Here is a 25,779-nt window from a genome sequence, read left to right on the forward strand (position 1 = left end):
GACTTGTATAGAACACTCCATCACTCAACAAGAGCGGAATCCATAGCCTCTCAAGCTCACGGGGAACACTGACAAAGATAGACAATATGTGGGGACAGAAAACACACCTTTACACATATAAAGGAATAGGACTCATACAAAGTAGGTTCTCACACCACGGTGGAATCAAGCTAGAAATCAACAACAGAAAAGTAGATGGAGGGGCGCCTGGGTGGCTCAGTCGGTTAAGCATCTGCCTTCGGCTCAGGTCATGATCCCAGGGTCCTGGATCGAGTCCCGCATCGGGCTCCCTGCTCAGTCGGAAGCCTGCTTCTCCCTCTCCCTCTGCCTGCCGCTCTGCCTACTTGTGCTCTCTCTCTCTAGCTCTCTGTCAGATAAACAAATAAAATCTTTAAAAAAAGAAAAAAAGAAAAGTAGATGGATAAGCTGCCTATGTTTGGAAATGAAACAAAACATTTCTAATCGACACATGGACGAAAGAAGGAGGCTCCAGAAACACTTAAGGACATTTTGAACTAAATTAAAATGAAATAAAACTTATTAAAATTATTGTGAAACAGCAATACTTCAGAGGGAGATGAAATTTAGAGCATACATTCACATACTGGAGAAGAAGAACGATCTAAAATCAATAACCTTAAGAAAGTAGGAAAAGAGACCTATTTAAGCCTAAAGTAAACAGAAGGAAATCCATCATAAAAATCAGAGCAGAAAACCATGAAATCGAAAGCAGGAAAAATGTAGCAAAGATCAGTGACACCAAAAGCTGGTTCTTTGCAAAGGCCAATAAAAGAAGCAAACCTCTTTCTGGCCAAGAAAAAAAAGAGAAGACACAACTTACCAATATCTGAGTGGAAAGAATGGACATCACTACTGATCCCGTGGGCACTAAAGGGATAATAAAGAAATGCCGTCGGCAATCCTATGCCTGCAAATTTGATCCATTAGAGGAGATGGCCAGATTCCTTGAAAGACATTAACCACCAAATCTCACGCAGAAAAATAGATAACCTGAACAGTTATATATTTATGCCCTGGGCCCAGACTCTTTCCTTGGTGAATTCCAAACAAACATTTAAAGAAAGAAAAAAATGATTCCAATTTGCCACCATCTCTTCCAGAAAACAGAAGCCGGGGAACACTTCCTAACTCATTCTCTGAGGTCTGCATTTCCCCTAATAGCAAGACAGACAAAGACATTGCAAGAAAGGAAAACTACACACCATGATCTCTCATGAACACTGTCATAAAATTCCTCAACAACATATCAGCAAATTGAATCCAACAATGCATAAAAAGAACTGTATATCATGACCAAACGGGATATCTTTCAGGCACACAAGACCAGTTCAACATTTGAAAATCAACGGATATAGTTCACCTCATCAACAGGCTAAAGAACAAAAATCATACGGTCATATCTAGCGATGCAGACAGCAATTGATAATTCAACAGGCTTCATGTTAAAAACTCTCAGTAAACCAGGAATAGAGGGGAACATTCCCAACCTGATGAAAAAGATCTATGAAAAACCTACAGGTAACGTCATGCTGAAGGAAGACAGTCAGACGCTCCCCACCCCCCAGACATGTCCGCTGTCATCACTCCTATTCAACATGTAATGGAATCCCAGCTTGTTACATAAGAAAGGAAAGAGGAATTAAAAGGTGTACAGATTGGAAATGTTGAAATACAACAATTTTTATTTGCAGAGGACACGGTTATTTATGTAGAGAACACCAAAGCATCTACAAAACACTGCTGCATTAATAAGGGAGTTTAGTACAGCCTCCACAATAGAAGGTACAATATACACATGGCAATTGCTTACCTATCTATATATGAACACTGAACAATCAGAATTTGATATATTTTTTAAAATTACCTTTTTTAAAAAAGTGATTAACTCGCATCAGGTCTTCAACCATGTCCATTTCTGAGTCTTCTCTCACAGTTACTGTTTGTTTGTTTGTTTGTTTGTGTTTCTAGTTCCAGTGTAGTCAAAAAACAGTGTTATATTAGTTTCAGGGTACAAGATAGTGATTCAACAATTCCATATATTACTCAGTGCTCATCAAAATAAGTGTACTCTTAATCCCTTTCACCTATTTCACCTGACCTCCCTTCTTCTGGTAACCATCTGCTTATTCTCTATAGTTAAGAGTCTGTTTCTTGGTTTGTCTCTTTTGTTTTCCGTTCACTTTTGTTTCTTAGATTCCACATATGAGTGAAATCATATGGTATTTGTCTCTCTCTGACTGTCTTATTTTGCTTAGCCTTATACTCTCTAGATCCATCCATGTCGTTGCAAATGGCAAGATTTCATTCTTTTATATGGCTGAATAATATTCGTGTGTGTGTGTGCGTGTGTGTGTGTACCACATCTTTATCCATTCGTCTATTGAACATTTGGGCTCAACAATATTGCATTGTGTGTGTATACATATTTGTGTGTGTGTGTGTGCGCGCACGCGTGTGTGTGTATACAGGGATTCTACTTCTGGTGTTCTATATAAAACACACATACACATGCACAGACACACAGACACACAGACACACACACACACACACACATCTTTATCCATTCATCTATCAGTGAACATTTGGGCTGCTTCCATAATTTAGCTATGGTAAATACTGCTGCAATAAACATAGGGGTACATATATCCCTTCGACCTAGTGTTTTTGTATTCTTTGGGTAAATACCCAGTAGTGCAATTACCGGATCATATGATAGTTCTATTTTTAATTTTTTGAGGACCCTCCATACTGTCCTTCCTCAGTGGCTGCCCCAGTTTGCATGCCCACCAACAGTGCACGAGGGTTCTTTTTCCTCTACATCCTCACCAACACTTGTTGTTTATGTTTTGGGCTTTAGCCATTCTGACAGGTGATAGCTCATTTTGGTTTTGATTTGCATTTCCCTGATGATGAGTGATGTTGTGCATCTTTTCATGTGTCAGTTGGTCATCTGTATGTCTTCTTTGAAGAAATGTGGGTTCATGTCTACTGCACAGTTTTTAATTGGATAAAGGGTTAGTATCCAACTAACATCCCCCACCCCCAAACTACCTTTTACAATAGCAACCCTATATATGAAGTACTTAGGTATAAATATAACAAATATATACAGGATCTGTTTGTGGAAAACCACAAACAATGATGTAGAAATCAAAGAAAATCTAGCTAAAAAGAGAGATATTTCATATACGTGGACTGGAAAACTCGCACTTGTTAAAATTTCAATTCTTCCCAGACTTATCCATAGAAACAACAGAATACCCATCAAAATTGCAGCAAGCTCTGTGACAATACTGACATACTGATCTAAAACTTATATTGGAAACCAAAGGCTCTAGAATAGATAATTCTGAAAAACTCTGAAAAAGAAGAATTCACAACTCTGAAAAAGGAGAACAAAGGTCCAGGGCTCATATTATCTGATTTCAAGACTTATTATAAAGCTGTAATAATTAAGACAGTGTGGTATTGGCAAAGAACAGACACAGAGTTCAGTGCATCAGAACAGCAAACCTGTAACAGACCTGCACAAATACGACTCAGTTGAACGTGACAAAGATACAAGCACCATTTGATGGAGAAAGAATAGTCTTTTCAATAAATGGTGCTGGAAAAAATTGGAGTCCTAGGACAAGAAAGTTTAACCGAGCCCCAGACCTGACACTTTTACACAAATTAACTCAAAATGGACCAAGGGTCTATATTTAAAGTTCAAAATATAAAGCATCTGGGAGGAAACGTAGGAGAAAATCAACATGACTTTGTGTTTGCTGCTGAGCTTTTATACAGAACACCAGAAGTAGCATCCATGAAAAAGAAAAAAAAGAAAGCTGAGTTGGACTTTATTAAAAATAAAAAACTTGCACTCTGCAAGAGAGGCTGTTAAGAAATGAAAGGCAAATAGAGACTGGAAGAAAAATATTTGCTACAACTCATATCTGATAAAGGGAATTGTACCCAACATCTCCAAAGTCTAGCGAAACAAAAGCAAAAAATGAACTTTTGGGACTTCATCAAGATAAAAACCTTCTGCACAGCAAAGGAAACAGTCAACAAAACAAAGAGGCAACCCCCAGAATGGGAGAAGATATTTGCAAATGACACCACAGACAAAGGGCTGATTTCCAAGATCTATAAAGAACTTCTCAAACTCGACACCCAAAAAACAAATAATCCAGTCAAAAAAATGGGCAGAAGACACGAACAGACACTTCTCCAAAGAAGACATACAAATGGCTACCAGACACATGAAAAAATGTTCATCGTCATTAGCCATCAGGGAAATTCAAATCGAAACCCCACTAAGATACCACCTTCCACCAGTTAGAATGGCAAAAATTGACAAGGCAAGAAACAACAAATGTTAGAGAGGCTGTGGAGAAAGGGGATCCCTCTTACACTGTTGGTGGGAATGCAAGTTGGTACAGCCACTTTGGAAAACAGTGTGGAGGTGTCTCAAAAATTTAAAAATAGAGCTACCCTATGACCCAGCAATTGCACTCCTGGGTATTGACCCCAAAGACACAGATGTAGTGAAAAGAAGGACCATATGCACCCAATGTTCAGAGCAGCAATGTCCACAATAGCCAAACTGTGGAAAGAGCTGAGATGCCCTTCAACAGATGAACGGATAAAGAAGATGTGGTCCATATAGACAATGGAATATTACTCAGCCATCAGAAAGGATGAATACCCAACTTGTGCATCAACATGGATGGGACTGGAGGAGATTATGCTAAGTGAAATAAGTCAAGCAGAGAAAGTCAATTATCACATGGTTTCACTTCTTTGTGGAACATAAGGAATAGCATGGAGGACATTAGGAGAAGGAAGGGGAAAATGAAGGCGGGGAAATCGGAGGGAGAGATGAACCATGAGAGACTATGGACTCTGAGAAACAAACTGAGGGTTCTAGAGGGGAGGGGGGTGGGGGTTGGGTTAGCCCAGTGATGGGTAATAAGGAGGGCACGTACTGCATGGGGCACTGGGTGTTATGCACAAACAATGAATCGTGGATCGCTACATCAAAAACTAGTGATGGATTGTATGGTGACTAACATAACAGAATAAAATAAAATAAAATCTTTTAAAAAAGAACTGATATAACTCAACTAATAAACAAATAACTCAATGACAAATGGGCAAAAGATCTGAACAGACACCTCACCAATTAAAATATCCAAATGGCAAGTGAGCATATGAAAAGATGATCAAGATCATTTGGGATGTGGGGAATGCAAATTACGGTAATAATGAGAGAACACTACACATTACTCAGACGGCTAATACCCGGAAAACTGACAAAACCAACTGCTGGTGAGCATGCAGAACAAGAGGAGCAGTCGTTCATTTACGGTTGGAGCTCTAAATCGCACAGCAACTTAAGAAGACAGTTTGATAGGTTCTTACCAAAGTCAAAGAGAGTCTTACAGTAACAGGAGCCAATAATCAAACCCTTAAGTATTTGCCCAACTGATTTAAAAACTTATCTCCTGTCAAATAAAAATCAGCCTCCAGAACTAATCCAGAATTAATAAGGAGAACACTCTTCAAGGGATGGTGGTAAGGAAAAGGGATGGGGAGAGGCACTCTTATAACAGAGAGAATACTCTGACCATAAGATCAGCAAGCATCCCAAGAGTTAGGCCGAAAGGCTCTTTCCTTTATAGAGAGGACACAGAGAACCCAGGGTGGAGGAATGGAATGAAAGGGTGGTGTGAACAGGCAGCGAATCAAGGAATGCTTCACCCTGAAGCCAGCCTACTCTCAGAAGGGCTGTGCGCTGGCTCCGACTGCTGGGGGGTCAAAGTTCAGGAACCCAGGGAAAGGACAGAACCTTAAGCAGAGTCTGATTAACAAGTATTTTGCTCCAGGTGTTCAGTAAACACAAGTAGCTCAGCTGATCATTTATGAGCTGAGGAATGGGAGTTCGGAGGGACCGTGTCTGGTTTTGTCACAGCAAACAAGGGGGCGCCTGTGAATCTCACCTGAGTCATATGGCAAAGGAAGACTCCTTGCAGTAAGCACTTTCCTAGAACACAGACTGGGGAGATCTCTTAACCTTCATTGTTTTCCAGGATCACAGGGTGGCAGCAAAGCTCAACATTGTCAGTCCGCACACAATCCTACACACCAATGTCTATAGCACCTTTATTCATAATTGCGAAACAGGGAGCAACCAAGATGTGCATCAACAGATGGATGAATAAATGATCTTGGTGCTGGGGTAGTCCGGTGAAGGGTATTAAGGAGGGTACGTGTTGTAATGAGCACTGGGTGTTATACACAAATAATGAATCATTGAACACTACATCAAAAAAATATGATCTTGGTGCATCCACACGATGGAATACTATTTGGCAAAAGAAAGGAATGATCTTTCAAGCCACTGACAGACATGGATGAATCCTAAATTCCTATTGATAACTGAAAGAAGCCAGTCTCAAATGGCTACGTGTGTGTGTGTGTGTGTGTGTGTGTGTGTGTGTGTGTGTGTGTGTGTGTGTGTGTATTCTCTGTGTGATCCAATTACAAGGAATTGTGGAACAGGCAAAACTAGAGATAGTGAAGTGGTCAGTGCTTGGCAAGAGTTGTGGGAGGGGAACTTGAACAGGTAAAGGAGCTTTGAAAGTACTATAGAGGTGTGTTATGGACTGAACCTGTGTGACCCCGGCCTTCAGAAGTCATATGTGAATTCTAACCTCCAATGTGATGGTATTTGGACGTGGCCATTAACTAGGTTTGGATGTGAGTATGGCCATGATGATGAGAGTAGTACTGTCTTTGTAAGAAAAGGAAATGCCCAAAGCTCTCTCTCACTCTGTCAAGTGAGGACACAACTAGAAGGAGGCCATCTTCAAGCCAGAAAGACTGTACTCATGCAGAACACTCTGGTGTTCTGGTATCCTGATCTTTGCCTTCTAAGCCTCCAGAACTGTGAGAAATAAATATCTGTTGTTTGAGCCACCGAGTATATGGTATTTTGTTATAGGAACCTGAGCAGACAAAGACTGTGTGATGTTTGATTGGTGTTTACATAACACTATGCAGTTGTCACAATCCATAGAGACTTAGAGCACACAGGATGAAATTTAATGTATCCAAAATTTTAGAACATCATTAAAGAATTTCAGGAATATCAGAACGGAATGCAGAAAGTGACAAAAAGTTCTGACCGTATTTCAAATGCATGGAAAAAAAAAAAAAAAAACTTCACTGAAGGTTGTGAGGGAAACAGTGTTAACCTAAGCAACTTTGGAAATGAAAGAACGTGCTAAAAGATGAAATGACTACCTACATCCTTGGAGAAAATATTTTCAAACCACACATCTTAAAAAGGATTAGTACTGGAATTTACAAAAACTCTAAACTTGACAACAACAATAGCATCGAAAGAATAAAATACTTACAAATAAACTGAACCCACGAGGTGAAAGTTTTATACGCTGAAAACTACAAAAAACTGGGGGGCGCCTGCCTGGGTGGCTCAGTCGGATAAGCGTCTGCCTTCGGCTCAGGTCATGGACCCGGGGTCCTGGGGTCCTGGTGTCGAGCCACCCGTCAGGCTCCTTGCTCAGCGGGCAGTTTGCTTCTCCCTCTGCCTCTCTCCCCGCCGCCCACCCCCCCAACCAGCCCGTGCTCTCTCTCGCTCTCTCGCTCGCTCACTCACTCTCTCTCAAATAAATAAAAATAAAATCTTAAAAAAAGAAAACTACAAGAAAATGCTGAAAGGAATTTTAAAAGGACATCAATTAATGGAAAGACACACAATGTTCATTTATTGGAAGACTTGATGCTGTTAAGATGTCAATAGTACCCAAAGCATTCTATAGATTTAATGCAGTACCTGTCAGAATACCAATGACATTTTTTTGCAGATATAGAAAAATCCATCTTACAGTTCATATGGACTCTCAAGGGACCCCCAACAGTTTGGGAAAGAATGAACAAAGGTGGAGGATTCACACTTCCTAATATCCAAACTTACTGCAAAGGTACAGTAATCAAAAGAGGGTGGCTCTGGCATAAAGACAGACACACAGACCAATGGAATAGAATAGTCAGAAGTAAACCTTTGTGCGTGGGGTCAGTTGATTTTGAGCAAGGGTGCCAAGGTCATTCGATGGGAAAAGGACAGTCTCCTCAACAAATGGTGTTGGAAAACCTGGAAGTCCACATGCAAAAGAATAAAGGTAGGCCATGAAGGTAGGCCACGTGGTGTATACGTACAGTGGATTACTTTTCAGCCTTAAAAATGAAGCAACTTCTGCAACATGTGACAATATGCATGAACCCTGAGGATAGTATGCTAAGTGAAATAAGCCAGACCAAAAAAAGACAAGTACTGCGTGATCCCGCTTCTAAGAGGTAGCTAAGATAGTTAAATTCATAAAATCAAATTGGAATGGTAATTAACAGGGAAGGACTCAGGGGGAGGGGAAACTAGGCAGTTATTAATTATTAGGCAGTTATTAATCCACGGGCGTAAAGTTTCAGTTAAGTAAAGTGAATAAACTGTAGAGATCTTCCATACAACATTGCACCTAAAGTCACCAATAACGTACAGTTAAAATTTGTTAAGAGGCTAGATCTCATGGTAAGTGTCCTTATGACAAGCAAAGCTTTTGTCTAAAACTTGCACTTCATCAAACAGTCTTACTTGCATTGGCAATAAATGCTGGATAAGCATTTATTCAGCACTACTGTGTTCCAGGCACTGTGGATTTCAAAATCTGGTCCCCTCAAGGAGCTCAGACAGATGGAAGAGATAGCTGAGTAAACAGATTATTCCAAGAGAACATTGAGAGCATTAGGATGGCAATACAACACTTTGAGTACTAGGAAAGCACAGAGATGGAACATTTAACCCAGCCAGCTCATCAGGAGGCTTACAGAAGTCTTCTTGAGCAGATGGCTTCTGACCTGTATGGAAAGATAAACAGAAACTAGTACAGTGAAAATCATTTAAAGTATAGGGAAGAACATTTTTTTAAAGTGCCCAGAAATGAGAGAAAGTATGACGCTTTCAGACAACTGGGATATTCCGTAGGATTCATGGATCATAGGGCGCAACGACTGGGAAGGGTAGGGGTTGAAGACAGATAAGGCTGAAATCGTAGGAAGGGAGTATATCCTAGAGGACTTTATATTCATGCTAAGAAGTCTGGGCCATCCTGACAGCAAGGGGAGTCATGGACTATTATAGAGCAAAGGAGTGCTTTTGTCCAGTTCTGTGATGATAAAAAATGATTTAATATTCATTTCTTCCATTTTTAGATGTTCCCGTAATGTGAATTTTGTGGTTGTGGAATGAGAGAATTTGGGATATCATATTTTGTTCTACTTGAACATCTACTATGTTGCCATGCGTTATAGAAGCAATTTTTCAGGTACAGGACCTTATCTAATCTTCCCGATGTTGACAAGGTGTTGTTATTCCTGTTTGACAGATCAGGAAACTGATGTTCAGAGAGGTCAGCAGACGTATCCACAGTTTTAGAGGTGGAAAGTGAAAGGTACGCGATGGAGGCCATCATTCCAGGTAATGTGCTCAGTCTTTCCTTCAACCTTTGCCTCTGCTATCTTCTAGTTCGCCACAACTCTTGTATTCACAAGAGGGGCAATTTGGTGGGAAGCCATGGGAAATAAGGTTGAGGGATACTTTGGTATAAGATAATAGCACTGACACCAATTCAGAAAACAGTGGCTACAAAGAAATAAAAGGTATTCAAATTGGCAAAGAAGAAGTCGAACTCTCTCTTTTCACAGATGACATGATACTTTATGTGGAAAACCCAAAAGACTCTACCCCCAAATTACTAGAACTCATACAGCAATTCAGTAATGGGGCAGGATACAAAATCAATGCACAGAAATCAGTGGCTTTCTTATACACTAACAACGCAACTGTAGAAAGAGAAATTAGAGAAATGATTCCATTTACAATAGCACCAAAAACCGTAAGATACATCAGAATAAACCTAACCAAAGAGGTAAGGATCTATACTCTAGGAACTACAGAACAGTCATGAAAGAAATTGAAGAAGACACACAAAGATGGAAAAATATTCCATGCTCATGGATCGGAAGAATAAACATTGTTAAAATGTCTATGCCACCCAGAGTAATCTATACCTTCAATGCCATCCCAATCAAAATTCCAATGACATTTTTCAAAGTGCTGGAACAAACAATCCTAAAATTTGTAGGGAATCAGAAAAGACCCCGAATTGCCAAGGAAATACTGAAAAAGAAAAACAAAGCTGGGGGCTTCACGTTGCCCGATTTCAAGCTATATTACAAAGCAGTGATCACCAAGACAGCAGGGTACTGGCACAAAAACAGACAGATAGACCAATGGAACAGAATAGAGAGCCCAGATATGGACCCTCAACTCTATGGTCAAATAATCTTCGACAAAGCAGGAAAAAACATGCAATGGAAAAAAGACAGTCTCTTCAATAAATGGTGCTGGGAAAATTGGACAGCCACATGCAGAAGAATGAAACTGGACCACTCTCCAACCCCATACACAAAGATAAACTCAAAATGGATGAAAGACCTCAATGTGAGACAGGAATCCATCAAAATCCTAGAGAAGAACATAGGCAGTAACCTCTTTGATATCGGCCACAGCAACTTCTTTCAAGATACATCTCCAAAAGCTAGTGAAACAAAAGCAAAAATGAACTTTTGGGACTTCATCAAGATAAAAAGCTTCTGCACAGCAAAGGAAACAGTCAACAAAACAAAGAGGCAACCCACAGAATGGGAGAAGATAATTTGCAAATGACACTACAGATAAAGGGCTGGTATCCAAGATCTAAAAAGAACTTCTCCATCTCAACACCCAAAAAACAAATAATCAAGTCAAAAAATGGGCAGAAGATATGAAAAGACACTTCTCCGAAGAAGACATACAAATGGCTACCAGACACATGAAAAAATATTTATCATCATTAGCCATCAGGAAAATTCAAATCAAAACCACATTGAGATACCACCTTACACCAGTTAGAATGGCAAAAATGGACAGGGCAAGAAACAACACATGTTGGAGAGGTTGTGGAGAAAGGCGAACCCTCTTACACTGTTGGTGGGAATGCAAGTTGGTAGAGCCACTTTGGAAAACAGTGTGGAGGTGCCTCAAAAAAATAAAAAATAGAGCTACCCTATGACCCAGCAATTGCACTCCTGGGTATTGACCCCAAGGACAAAGATGTAGTGCAAAGAAGGGCCATATGCACCCCAATGTTCATAGCAGCAATGTCCGCAATAGCCAAAATCTGGAAAGAGCCGAGATGCCCTTCAACAGACGAATGGATAAAGAAGATGTGGCCCATATAGACAATGGGATATTACTCAGCCATCAGAAAGGATGAATGTCCCAGTTTTACATCAACATGGATGGGACTGGAGGAGATTATGCTAAGTGAAATAACTCCAGCAGAGAAAGTCAATTATCACATGGTTTCACTTATTTGTGGAACATAAGGAATAGCGTGGAGGACCTTAGGAGAAGGAAGGGAAAAATGAAGGGGGGGGCAATCGGAGGGAGATGAACCATGAGAGACTATGGACTCTGAGAAACAAACAGGGTTTTGTCGGGGGAGGGGGGACTGGTTAGCCCGGTGACGGGTATTAAGGAGGGCACGTACTGCATGGAGCACTGGGTGTTATATGAAAACAATGGATCGTGGATCACCACATAAAAAACTAATGATGTATTGTATGGTGACTAACATAACCTAATAAAATTAAAAAAAAAAAAAGAAAGAAAGAAAATAGTGGCTACTAATCCTGGGCTGCAGGGGTGGTTTCAATATCCACAAATCAGTCAACTTGATACCCCACATTAATAAAAGAAAGGATAAGAACCACATGACAGATGCAGGAAAAGCATTTGACAAAGTACAGCATCCTTTCTTGATAAAAACCCTCAACAAAGTACGGATAGAAAGAACATACCTCGGGACGCCTGGGTGGCTCAGTCAGTTAAGCGTCTGCCTTCGGCTCAGGTCGTGATCCCAGGGTCCTGGGATCGAGTCCCGCATCGGGCTCCCTGCTCAGCAGAGAGCAGGTTTCTCCCTCTGCCTGCCGCTTTCCCTGCTTGTGCTGGCTCTCTCTCTGACAAATAAATAAAACTTAAAAAAGAAAGGAAGAAAGAAAGAACATACCTCAATATTGTAAAGACCGTATACAAAAAGACCCACAGCTAATACCATCCTCAATGGGGACAAACTGAGACCATTTCCCCTAAGGTCAGGAACATGACAGGGATGTCACCTCTCACCACTGTTGTCCAACATAGTACTGAAAGTCCTAGCCTCAGCAATCAGACAACAAAAAGAAATGAAAGGCATCCAAATTGGCAAGGAAGAAGTCAAACTGTAAGTCTTCGCAGACCACATGAAACTCTAATGTAGGCACGTGATGCGATGAGCACTGGGTGTCATATGCTACTGATGAATTCTTGAACACTACATCTGAAACTAATGATGTACTATGTGTTGGCTAGTTGAATTTAAGTTAAGAGTCTCCTCAAGAAAAAAAAAAGAAGAAGAAGAAAGAAAAAAGCCTCCACCAACACATGCTAGAACTGATACAGGAATTCAGCAAAGTCACAGGATATGAAATCAATACACAGAAGTCAGTTGCATTTCTATACACCAACAATGAAGCACAAAGAGAAATCAAGGAATCGATCCCATTTACAATTGCACCAAAAACCATAAGATACCTAGGTTTAAACCTAACCAACGAGGTAAAAAATCTGTACTCTGAGAACTATAGAACACTTATGAAAGAAATTGAAAAAGACACAAAGAAATGGAAAAACATGCCATGCTCATGGATCATAAGAACAGATATTGTTAAAAAGTAAAAGTCTATACTACCCAAAGCAATCTACACATTCAATGCAATCCCTAATAGAATAACACCAACAGTTTTCAGAGCCAGAACAATCAATTCTAAAAATTGTATGGAGGGTGCCTGGGTGGCTCAGTTGGTTAAGCGACTGCCTTCGGCTCAGGTCATGATCCTGGGGTCCCTGGATCGAGTCCCACATCGGGCTCCCTGCTCAGCAGGGAGTCTGCTTCTCCCTCTGACCTTCCTCCCCCTCATGCTCTCTCTCTACCATTCTCTCTCTCTCAATAAATAAATAAAAATCTTTAAAGAAAGATAAATAAATAAATAAAAATTGTATGGAGCCAGAAAAGACCCCGAATAGCCAAAGGAATGTTGAAAAAGAAAGCCAAAGCTGGAGGCATCACAAGTCCAGATTTCAAGCTGTATTACAAAGCTGTAATCATCAAGACAGTATGGTACTGGCATGGAAACAGACACACAGATCAACGGAACAGAACAGAGAACCCAGAAATGGACCCTCAACTCTATGGTCAACTAATCTGCCACAAAGCAGGAAGGAATATCCAATGGAAAAATAAGACAGTCTCTTCAACAAATGGTGTTGGGAAAACTGGACAGCGACACGCTGAAGAAAGAAACTGTACCACTTTCTTACACCCATACACAATAATAAACTCAAAATGGATGAAAGACCTCAATGTGAGACAGGAAGCCATCAAAACCCTTGAGGAGAACACAGGCAGCAACCTCTTTGACCGTGGCGACAGTAACTTCTTGCTAGACATGTCTCTGGAGGCAGGGGAAACAAAAACAAAAATGAACTCTTGGGGTTTCATCAGGATTAAAAGCTTCTGCACAGCGAAGGAAATAATCAACAAAACTAAAAGGTGGCCTACTGAATGGGAGAAGATATTAGCCAATGACATACTGGATAAAGGGCTGCTATCCAAGATCTATAAAGATCTTATCAAACTCAATACACAAAAAGTAAAAAAAAAAAAAATCCATTTAAGAAATGGGCAGAAGATATGAACAGACATTTCTCCAAAGAAGAGAAAAAAAAAAAAAGGCTAACAGACACATGAAAAAAATGCTCAAAATCACTCGTCATACAAATCAAAACCTCAATGAGATACCACCTCACACCTGTCAGAATGTCTAAAAGTAACAACTCAGGAAACGGCAGATGTCGGCGAGGATGTGGAGAAAGGGAAACCCTCTTGTACTGTTGGTGGGAATGCAAACTGGTTCAGTCACTCTGGAAAACAGTATGGAGGTTCCTCAAAAAGATAAAAATAGAACTACCCTATGACCCAGTAATTTCACTACTAGGTATTTATCCAAAGGTACAAAAATAGTGATTTGTAGGGGCACAGGCACCCCAATGTGGATAGTGCTGCTATAAACAATAGCCAAAATATGGAAAGAGCCCAGGGATGTCCATCAACTGAAGAATGGATGAAGAAGATGTGATGCGCCCCAGGTACTTTTTGGTTAAAAAGAAGATTCTATTATGTCCATTGGGGTTTGTCAACTGAAATGATAAAAATAAAATTAAAAAGTATCAACTGTTTTCTATATTGAGAATAAATCAATTGCCAGTCTGAAATCCTGGAGAAAGGATTACCAAATTCAAACAAATGCCCATTTGCCATCATATTAAAGGACAGGATGAGCAAACTGAAAAACAGGATTCTGCCCCTGCCACCACACTGGGCGTGTGCGTGCACACAGACACAGACAGACACAGACACACAGACACACAGACACACAGACACACAGATACACACACACACACACACACACACACACACACACACACACACTCTCACACTGGAATATTATTCAGCCATCAAAAAGGATGAAATCTTGCCATTTGCAACAACGTGGATGGAACTAGAGGGTATTATGCTAAGCAAAATACATCAGTCAGAGAAAGACAAATACCATATGACTTGACTCATATGTGGAACTTAAGAAACAAAACAGATGAACACAGGGGAAGGGAAGGGAAAATAAGATAAAAACAGAGAGGGAGGCAAAGCATAAGAGACTCAACTACAGGGAACAAACTGAGGGTTGCCGGAAGGGAGGTAGGTGGGGGGGCGGAATAAATGGGTGATGGGCACTTGTTGTAATGAGCACTGGGTGTTATATGCAGGTGATGGATCACTAAATTCTACCCCTGAAAGTAATACTACACTCTGTGTTAACTAACTTGACTCTAAATAAAATCTTGAAAGAAAAAAATACAGAAAATAGTGGCTCCAAATCCCAGTTCTGTTGCTTAGTCACTGTGTCATCTTAGGGCAGTTACTTCACCCTCTCTGAACCTCAGTTGTCCCCTTTTTAAAGTGCAAACAAATTTACACAAACTTACTTCTGGGAAGCAAATACAATAATTTATGTAAAGAATCTACCACAGTGCCTGGCATGCAATAAGCCCTCAATAAATGATAGCACTTATTATTACAATACCGACTGTGTAACTATGGGGAAATGGCCCTCTGTGAGCCTCAATTATCTCATTTCTAAAAATCCAATATGATTCATGTGTGTCTTATTAGCACAGTGCTGGGGGCACAGCAGGCATTCAATAAAATAAATGGCTACCAGTGTAGTATGGTATAATTACCATAGCCCTTGGTGACAGTCAAAGTTGGGTTCAAACGCTGGCTTCAAGTGCCTGAGAAAGTTATTTAACCTCTCGGAGCCTCAGTATTCTTATTGGTCAAATGGAGATAATAGTCCTCAATTTGCCCAAGAGGCGGAGTTGTGAGAGCTGCAGATAATCTATGTCAATGGCCTGGCACATAGGAGATACTCTATACAGGAAGGTGGAATCCAGATTGCAGAGCCCTGAATCCCAGTCTTCACAAGCTTGCTATAAAGCCTACTTGTAGGATACGTTCTCTTTTCTTGAGTGAGAATGAGATATAAGAAAGTCACCAGTTTAAGTGAGAGCTAGAATCAGTTTCACAGCTGTAAAGAATTTATTCTAAAGGAGAAAGACCTGTAGTAGAGAATGATGATGGGTATGATTTATGACATGCCTACTGTGTGCCAAGTACTCCCTAAGTAGTAATTCTAATCATCCCTCTGATTCTGCAAGGCAGTCATTACCATCACCATTTTTACAGTTAAGAACTGTAAAGCTCAGAGAGATTAAGTATCTTGCCAAGGTCACGGAGCTAGAAAGCAGCAGGTATGTCTGACTGCATAAGCCCAGGCTCTCTCAACTGTACAAGAGGTCTATAAGGTAAGCACTCCCACAATAAAGATAAAGAAAACAGGCTGTGCTGGTTCTAATGGAACTGGAATGGCAAGCACAAATCAGAGAAGCTAGATAATTAGTAATAATTTACGGCACCTGTAGTATGTGCCACACATTATACCAGAAATTTTTCATATACAGAATCTTCGCTAACCTTCCCAAGGTTGATAGGTGTTGTTATTCCTGTTTGACAGATAAGGAAACTGATGCTCAGAGAGTCAGCAGATATACCCATGGTTTCAGTGGTGGTAAGTGAAAGATATGTGATGGAGGCCACGCTGCCTCCAAATTAAGGGATAATCAGAATGGCATTGGAATTGTTAACAAATCTATAAATCAGCATATTAGAATTTTACAGTCTATTGTGGGCCTGGCTCAGCTTCGGGTTATCTGAAACCTAATAAACCTGTAAATCAGACTCAAGTTTTATCTCCATTTGTCTACACTTGAACACTAAGTAATGATTACTCTTATAGTCTTTTCTTCTTTATGATCAGTGTTAGTTTAAGTACTGTATTTTTCTAATTCCGCCCACAGCAACACGTTTCTAGAGACCAAAAACTGCTTAACCCACAGAACCTGGGTTCTGATTGGAACCTATTCCCTGTCCCAGTCACAGAATTTTTTCCATTGTGGCTTTTCTGATGTCAAACAAGATGAGATTTCCAACTGAAGGCCTTTTCACACTCACTGCATTCATAGGAGTTCTCTTCACTGTGAATTTGACGAAGGTGAACAAGGTGAGATAGCCGCACAAAGGCTTCATCACATGTGGTTGCGTTCATAGGACTTTTCCCCATTATGGATATTCTAATGGTCATTAAGAGCAGATCTCCACCTTAGTTTTCTTTTTCCACTTGGGCTACACAAATAGGGTTTTTCACCACTATAAATTCTGTTTTGTTCGATAAGGTATGAACTCTGGCCAAAAGCTTTTCCATATTCATTACACTCATATGGTATTTCTCTACTATGACTTTCCTGATGCTGAATAAGATGTGAGCTCCAAATAAATGCTATTCCACATATATTACACTTATAAGGCTTTCCTCACTATGAATTTCCCATTAAGAGATGACCTCTGACTGAAGGCTTTCTCATATTCATTACACTATAAGGTCTCTCCCCATATGAGAGCTCTGATGTCGAATAAGATGTGAACTACTGCTGAAAGTTTACCACGTTCATTGCATTCAGAGGGTTTCTCTGTATGCAGACCTTTCATGTGTCTTATACATTCTGCATTGGGCTCAAAACTAGGATTGTATGAGTCATAAAATGGGGCTTTATCACAAATAAGGATTTTCCTCTGATGACACCGAGTTTGCCCTCACATCAGAGCTCCTGCCACATTCAAACAATTCATAGTTCATTTCCCTTGTGGGGCTCAGTCCATCGGCCATTATTCTGAAACTGTAATCTCTGGAAGGAATGGGTGCCAGTCTTTCCCACGCCGAGTTTCCCTGGGATATCTCTGAACCGACTCACTTCTTCAAAGGCAGGGTCCTGAAGAAGGGCCCATGGAATTCCGGCCAACAAAATCCACTTGGGTTTAGCCTCTTCAGGTACTTTTTGGTTATTTTTCTTTTAAGATTTTTATTTATTTATCTGAGAGAGAGTGAGAGCAAGAGGGATCACAGAGGGAGAGGGAGAAGCAGACTCACCGCCGAGGAGGGAGCCTGATGCGGGGCTCGATCCCAGGACCCTGAGATCATGACCTGAGCTGAAGGCAGACGCTTAACCTACTGAGCCACCCAGGCGCCCCAGGTACTTTTTGGTTAAAAAGAAGATTCTATTATGTCCATTGGGGTTTGTCAACTGAAATGATAAAAATAAAATTAAAAAGTATCAACTGTTTTCTATATTGAGAATAAATCAATTGCCAGTCTGAAATCCTGGAGAAAGGATTACCAAATTCAAACAAATGCCCATTTGCCATCATATTAAAGGACAGGATGAGCAAACTGAAAAACAGGATTCCGCCCCTGCCACCACACTGGGCGTGTGTGCGTGTGCGGGCACACAGACACACACACACACACACACACGATATGCTGTTTTAAAATTCCCCATTTACTATCATATATTTCACAGTGAGCCAAGAAGGAGGATTCCGTTTCATAAATCAGGAATCAGAGACTAAAAACAGAACGTCACACTCACATGGCTAGTAATAACAAATCTTGGAATAGATATCAAAGTTTGAGAACTGTTACTTTTTTGCACAACACGCACACCAATTTGTATTTCAATTTGTATAGAATTTCCTACTATAGCTATAATACTTGGGAAACTATGTAAAAGATTTGAAACCTGCGAGAATTTTAAAAAGAGGGAGAGAAGACAATAAAGCAAGACTATTTGTGTTTCTGCAGTGCAGCAAGAATAAAGAAGCAAAACTGAATCCTACTCAGCCTTGGGAGTGCATTCCGGTCTGCTAGAGAGAAGGGAGTTAATACCATAGGTGAAAGAAATGATGGAGCCTGGGCAGTGTCCTGTACGGTCTAGACAACAGAATTTTCCTAGGTAAGCTTAACAGCCTTACAGTCTTGGTTTAGAAAGGAGATTTAGACAAACATCTCAGATCTTGCTTAGTATGTTTCCTCTTAGACATCTCAAACTACGTATTGAAGTTCACCCAAAAGCTTTTATCCATCTAGTGCATCTAAGTTACTCTGAGTCTCCAGAGTTAGACTGCCCTAGGAGGAAGGAGGAACTAATACACGGAGTTACAAGTATGTATCAGTCAGGGTCACAGCAGGAAACAGATAACACTCAAATTGGGTAACTTCAGGAGAGTTTAATAAAGGAACTAATGAGGTGCGGGCAGGGGTATAAGAAAAACAAAAAGGATAATCAGCCTCCCCAGGCTAGTAACTGCAGGGTGATTTTGCAACTCCAGGCCCGAAGGAGTGAGGGGAAAGAACTTTAACATATATCCCAAGCTCAAGAGACCTAAGTATAGAGGGACACCATCCAGAAGCTGACACCTTCATCTGAGGGATGTAGCCAGCCAATGATGAGCCTACAGAGAGGGAGCTCAGTGGCATAAATGTCACAACATCACTCTCCTACCCTTTGACCTGACAGGGCTTCCCACTGGACAGGCTCATCCAGAAGCCAGAGGGCAAAGTCAACTCCTGGGGCAAACAGCAGGGTGCAGAAGATTACGAAATGGAACTGGAGACACAAAGGAAAGACATACAGCAGAGGATGTTTAGATAGTTGGATAAACTTACCTAGTTTCCCCCAGGTAAGAACTGGACCATATCATCGAGTGATTTAACCTTTTTCACCATCTCCGAAATCAATCCACTTGTGGGAACCTTTGACAATATTTAAAACAAGATGCTCCGAGTAGAGCTTAAATACCAGAAGTTAAGGAGGAAGGAAGCAGGAACTGGGAAAACATTCCATTTACTAGAGTGAAACAACACAAAATATTCAGAAATAAACTTGACAAGTAAAGCAGAATTATATGAAGAAAACCATAAAATCTCTTGGAAAGGCAGAAAACAAAATCTGAGCAATTAGAAAGACCAACTACGTTCTTGGATGAGAAGATTTCATTGATATCATAAAACTAGAATATAATTAATTCAATATTAACTAGAATGCACAGGATTTCTTATTTTGGAATTGCATAAAATAATCTAAAGTTTATTTGGAAAAATAAATGACCAAGAGTAGGCAAGGTTATTATGAAAAGGAATAGTGAGGGGAACCTGCCTTAGTGGATACCAATATGCTATAATGCCAATATAATTACGTATGTGTACATATAATTTAATTTAAAATGAAGGTGGTAATTAAATTTACATATAATTGACTGTTAATAACATTGAACTGCTATCTTATAGCACGTACACTACAGTACATCACAGAATCCAGATGAATTAGAGTTAACTATAGGAAAAACAATATGAATGTTGCAAGAAAAGCTAGGAAGCTAGATGTACCATAGAGGAGTCAGAGAAAATCACCTACACTGGAAACTCTGAAGGTTCAAAAAAATTAAAGACTAACATATACAAATTAAAATTTTTTGAATGACAAAACATATCATTGATACACAAACAAACTACAAATCAGGAAATATATTTTAATAAAGATGATGAGGCTTTAATATCCAAACTATATAGAAAGCAGTCTGACAAACTGACTAGAAGAAAGACAACCTAACTTAAAGAAAATGGGAAAAGGATAAGAATCAGGAATTCCCAGAGTAGCCAATCTAAATTGCCAATAAATTAATAAATATGGGCAGAGGGAGCTAAAATTCTATGAGAGTGAGATAAATGCAAATTAGAGAAATAATGAGATTTTTAGTTTGCATACATGAGATTGTTAAACATTAAGCGTTATAATTCTATTTATTGGTAAGGATGCAGGGAAAATGTTATTCATATACATTGGGGGGGAAATCTCAAGTCTTAAGACTTTTGGAACTTAAGAGCCCAAACTCGTAAAAACGTGTATTAAAACTACACACACACACACACACACACACACACACACACACACACACACACACCCCTTGTACTCAGTAACCCAACTCCTGGATATCTATTCCATAGAAATATAAGCACAAGTATATAAAGTCATATGTCTGAGGATGTTTATAGTAATACTGGAAACAAAATGAAAGGCTCATCAAAACAAGAAGGGTAAATAAACTATAATATACCCACACCACAAATATTATACAACCATTTAAAACAATGAATTAGAACAATACAGGTTGACTCGGAGACATTTACACAAGGTTATCGTTACATATAACATACAAGATACAGAAAAGCATGATGAATATGCTACTATTTTGGTAGCAGCGACAAAAAAAACGTGTATTTGTTTACATACGCATACATGTGTATTTCTATTGTAATGGATTATAAGAATGCAGAAAAATATAGAAGGATACACATTAGATTGTTAAAATGAGTTAATGAGGGGCTTCTTTTGAGAAACGAAGGAGGTGGAAATTCAAGCCCAAAGTAAGGAAAGTAGTAGACTGCCCTAAAAAAGGGGAGCATGTATATATAACCACATTTATGTTGTCGTGTGTGGATATGTGGCTATATTACAAATAATAAAAAAATTAAAGCAGACACATGACATGGTGCAGCCACTCTGGAAAACAGTACGGAGGTTCCTCAAAAAGTTGAAAATAGAGCTGCCATACGACCCAGCAATTGCACTACTGGGTATTTACCCCAAAGATACAAATGTAGGGATCCGAAGGGGTATGTGCACCCCGATGTTTCCAGCAGCAATGTCCACAATAGCCAAACTATGGAAAGAGCCAAGATGGCCATCGACAGATGAATGGATAAAAGAAGATGTGGTGTATCTATATACAATGGAATATTACGCAGCCATCAAAAGGAATGAGATCTTGCCAATTGCAACGATGTGGATGGAACTGGAGGGTATTATGCTGAGCGAAATAAGTCAATCAGAGAAAGACATGTATCATGTGATCTCACTGATATGAGGAATTCTTAATCTCAGGAAACAGAGTGTTGCTGGAGTGGTGGGGGGTGGGAGGGATGGGGTGGCTGGGTGATAGACATTGGGGAGGGTATGTGCTACGGTGAGCGCTGTGGATTGTGTGAGACTGTTGAATCGCAGACCTGTACCTCTGAAACAAATAATACATTATATGTTAAAAAAAAATAGCAGGAAGGGAAAAATGAAGGCGGGAAATCGGAGGGGGAGACGAACCATGAGAGACTATGGACTCTGAGAAACAAACTGAGGGTTCTAGAGGGGGGTGGGGGGGTTGGGTTAGCCTGATGATGGGTATTAAAGGGGGCACGTACTGAACGGAGCACTGGGTGTTATATGCAAACAATGCATCATGGAACACTACATCGAAAACTAATGATGTAATGTATGGTGATTTACATGACACAATAAAATAAAATTTTTAAAAAAGCAGAAATCTGACAGCATGATTTCAAAATAAAATATTCAGCAATCTTGAAAAATGAAAGGAATGATTCTGCACATTAAAAACTCAATAGATGGGGTGCCTATAGGTGGCTCAGTGGGTTAAGCATCCGACTCTCGGTTCCGGCTCAGGTTCATGATTTCATGGGTCCTGACACCGAGCCCCACATCGGGCACTGTGCTCAGCGGGGAGTCGGCTTAAAATTCTCTCTCTCCTTCTCCCTCTGCCCCTTACCACTCCCACCCCCGGCTCTCGCGTGCACACATGCTCTCTCTCTCTCTCTCTCTCTCTCTCAGATAAATAAATCTTAATTTAAAAAACTCAATAGATGGAACAGAGGGAACACTTCCTAACTCCTTCTATGAGGCCAGCATTACCCTAAGATCAAATTAGATAAAGACACTACAAGAATGGAAAATTACAGACCGATATATCTCGTGACATAGATGCAAAAGTATCTGACAGATTTTTACCAAATCCAATGATGTATGAAAAGAATTATGTACCACAGCCAAGTGGGATTTATTCCAGGTATATAAATCTGATTCAACATGCAAAAATCAATTAAGGTAATCCATCCCATCAGTATATGATCATACGGTCATATCGTTCAATGCATAAAAAACATTTGACAAAAATGCAAAAGCCATTCAAGATAAAAGCTCTCAGCAAAGTAGGAATATTGGGGAAATTCCTCAGCTTAATAAAGAGCATCTATAAAAATGTACATATAGGGGCGCCTGGGTGGCTCAGTCGGTTAAGCGGCTGCCTTCGGCTCAGGTCATGATCCCAGGGTCCTGGGAGGGAGCCTCACGTCGGGCTCCTTCCTGAGCAGGGAGCCTGCTTCTCCCTCTCCCTCTGCCTGCCGCTCCCCCTGCTTGTGCTCTCTCTCTCTACCTCTGTCAAATAAAAACAAATAAAATCTTTAAAAAAAAATGTACATATAACATCACACTTCTTAGTGATTAACTAGATGCTTTTCTACTAACGTCAGGAACAAGGACAGGATGTCCCTTCTCACCAATCCTCCTCAACAGCAACGTCCTAGCTAATGTAAGAAGACAACACAAGACAAGAAAAGGTATACAGATTGGGGCACCTCTGGTGTCCTTTCTCCTATGAGGACCTTGGGCCCTGGATCCACATGTGAAGGGTGCAATCTCTAAACTGGAGTGGGGTAGAGGCAGGCCGGCACCCCCTTCTCACCTTTGGGGTCACTGGCCTCAGGATCAGACGTGGCCCAGAGCTTGAGAGACATAGAGGGACACGGGCAAGGTGCTGAAGTTGCTGCTTGGGGCCGGCGCCATGGCCTACGGCATCCATGAGTCTGTTTCACCATAGAAGGTGGGCACAGAGCCAATTTCTCTAATCGGATGAGGGCCTTCACCTTAGGATCCCCTGATTTCCAGTACCCCATCACCTAGGACATTCCGGCCAGACCCTAAAAAATTTCCTCTCCCACAGGCACCAAAGACCTGCAGATGGTAAGCATCTGTGAGTGCTGTCTCAACCCAATGCCATGCAGCGTCCCAGCATGTACCAGTGCCCAGGGCTAGACTAGGAGGAGTGAGGACTGCCATCAACTGTCAAGGAGGTGCTCAAGGGAGGTGTGGCCAAGTTCAACACCTTGCAGCTGATTACCCAGCGGGCCCAGATATCCTTGTTGATCTCATGGGAGCTGACAGTGAGGGCCAAGGAATTCAGCCTTATCCTGGATGATGCAGTCATGACAGAGCTGAGCTTTAGCCAAGGGAGTACACAGCTGCTATGGGAGGCAAACAAGTAGCTCAGCAGGAGGCCCAGGGAGCCCAGTTTCAGGTGGAAAAAGCAAAGCAGGAACAGCAGCAGAAGACTGTGTAGGCTAAAGGTGAGGCCAAGGCCACCAGGATGCTTGGAGAAGCCCTGAGCAAGAACCCTGGCTACATCAAACTGGGCAAGATCCAGGCAGCCCGGAACATCTCCAAGACGACTGCCACATCACAGAATTGTGTCTGTCTCACTGCTGAAAACCTTGTGCTCAATGTACAGGATGAAATTTTCACTTTGAAAACTGACAGCCTTAGCAAGGGTAAGAAATGGGCCTAGTGATGAAGAACTCCCCTCCCCCAGAGAAAAAGTGAATCTGCTTCTCCCTTGGCTTTTGAGGAGCCAGTGTGGGGTCCAACAGACCCCCATCCTGCCCCTGGTATCATGTCATAGTCCCCTCTGTGTCTGTTCTCCCAGCCCTTCCTGGATGAACACAGACTGGCCAATTTTCAAGGGAATGGCTTTCCTCTTCTCGGTGTTGGCCAGGGGTGTTGGGACAGTACGATTTCTGAGTGATTTTGTATAGTATTGGTTCCTCCTTCCAGGTTGGGGGTGATAACCACCATCCCAGGAATTCTCAATAAAAAGAAATAATAAAAGGTATACAGATTGGGAAGGAAGAAATAAAACTGTCATTGTTTGCAGATGACATGATTCTCTTATGTAGAAAATTCCAAAGGGTTCTGCCCCAAGAAGGCAATGTAGGAAGAGCCTGAACTTAACCTCCTGCATGGACATAGCAAATCCATACCTACTTATACAGCAATTCCTCCCAAAGAAGAACAGAGAGCTGACTGAACAACTTCTGCACAACAAAAGATAGAGAGACCACATAGAGAACATTGAGTTGGAGACACAGTAAGGGAATCCCACCCCCGATGCTGCAAACTACAGTGGGGAGAGACAGTACCAAGGGACCGTGAGCAGATTCATCTGCCCTGGGGCACAGGAAAAAAGCTGTGGCTTAAAAGAACAACTAGAATATAAAGGATCCTGCCTCAGAACTCCACCAAATGGCAGGGGAGCTACTAGAACTCTCTCTGGGTCGCAGGGCCTGGCAAGTGCCATGGTTTACATTGCCCCACCACCTTGATAGCCTGGATGGGAGCAGGGGCCAGGCACCATAGCTGGCCTACCACCTCAGTGAGCCCCAGGCCCTAGCCCAAGCCCAAGCCCATACAAGCCCAAGAAGTCCCATCAAGGCAGCCCCAGCACACTGCACAGTGGAACACCCCTGCTCAACACTCACTACAACTCCGGCTGACATAGGGGCAAAGCAACCCAGAACTCACCAGGCCCACACCACTTCAGCCCCAGATGACTTGCTAGGGCACTCCTGGCACAGAGCACTGTGGGACCTCCTGGCTCATGTCTGCTTTGGCTCTAGTGACACCACCAGGACACACCAGCTCATGCCCCACCTCAGTTCCCGCCATGCAGTGAGGGCATCCACTGTGCTGAGCACCGGCAGACCACCACCTGCTCCCACTTCAGCTGCAACTGTCCTGCCCCAGGGCCACCTAGCCCATGCCCATTTCAGCTCGAGCAATCCCACCAGGACAGCCCCAGCACAGACTGCCCCCGGATCCCAGCCCACACCAGCCACAGCTCCAGCTATCCAGCCAAAGTCACCAGGCACACACAGTCTACACAGGGGATGACCGTACACAAGGCCATTCTTGCAAGGTTAGGAGAAGTGGCTGTTCTACCTAATTCATAGAAACAAACACAGAAAGTCAAGCCAAATGAGGAGACAAAGGAACAGGATCCAAAAGAAAGAACAAAACAAAACCTCAGAAAAAGAACTAAATGAAACAGAGATAACCAATCTACCTGGTAACGAGTTCAAAGT

General features: G+C 41.3%; 1 pseudogene; it reads left to right on the forward strand.

Moving 5' to 3' along the window:
- Positions 1 to 1,427: 1,427 nt before the first annotated feature.
- On the forward strand, positions 1,428 to 24,206 carry LOC114203496 (prohibitin-2-like; annotated as a pseudogene).
- Positions 24,207 to 25,779: the final 1,573 nt, after the last annotated feature.

This window comes from Eumetopias jubatus, unplaced genomic scaffold, assembly GCF_037043125.1.
Source record: "Eumetopias jubatus isolate StellerSeaLion01/CBP00866 unplaced genomic scaffold, mEumJub1_p1.0 scaffold_11, whole genome shotgun sequence".
NCBI lineage: Eukaryota > Metazoa > Chordata > Mammalia > Carnivora > Otariidae > Eumetopias > Eumetopias jubatus.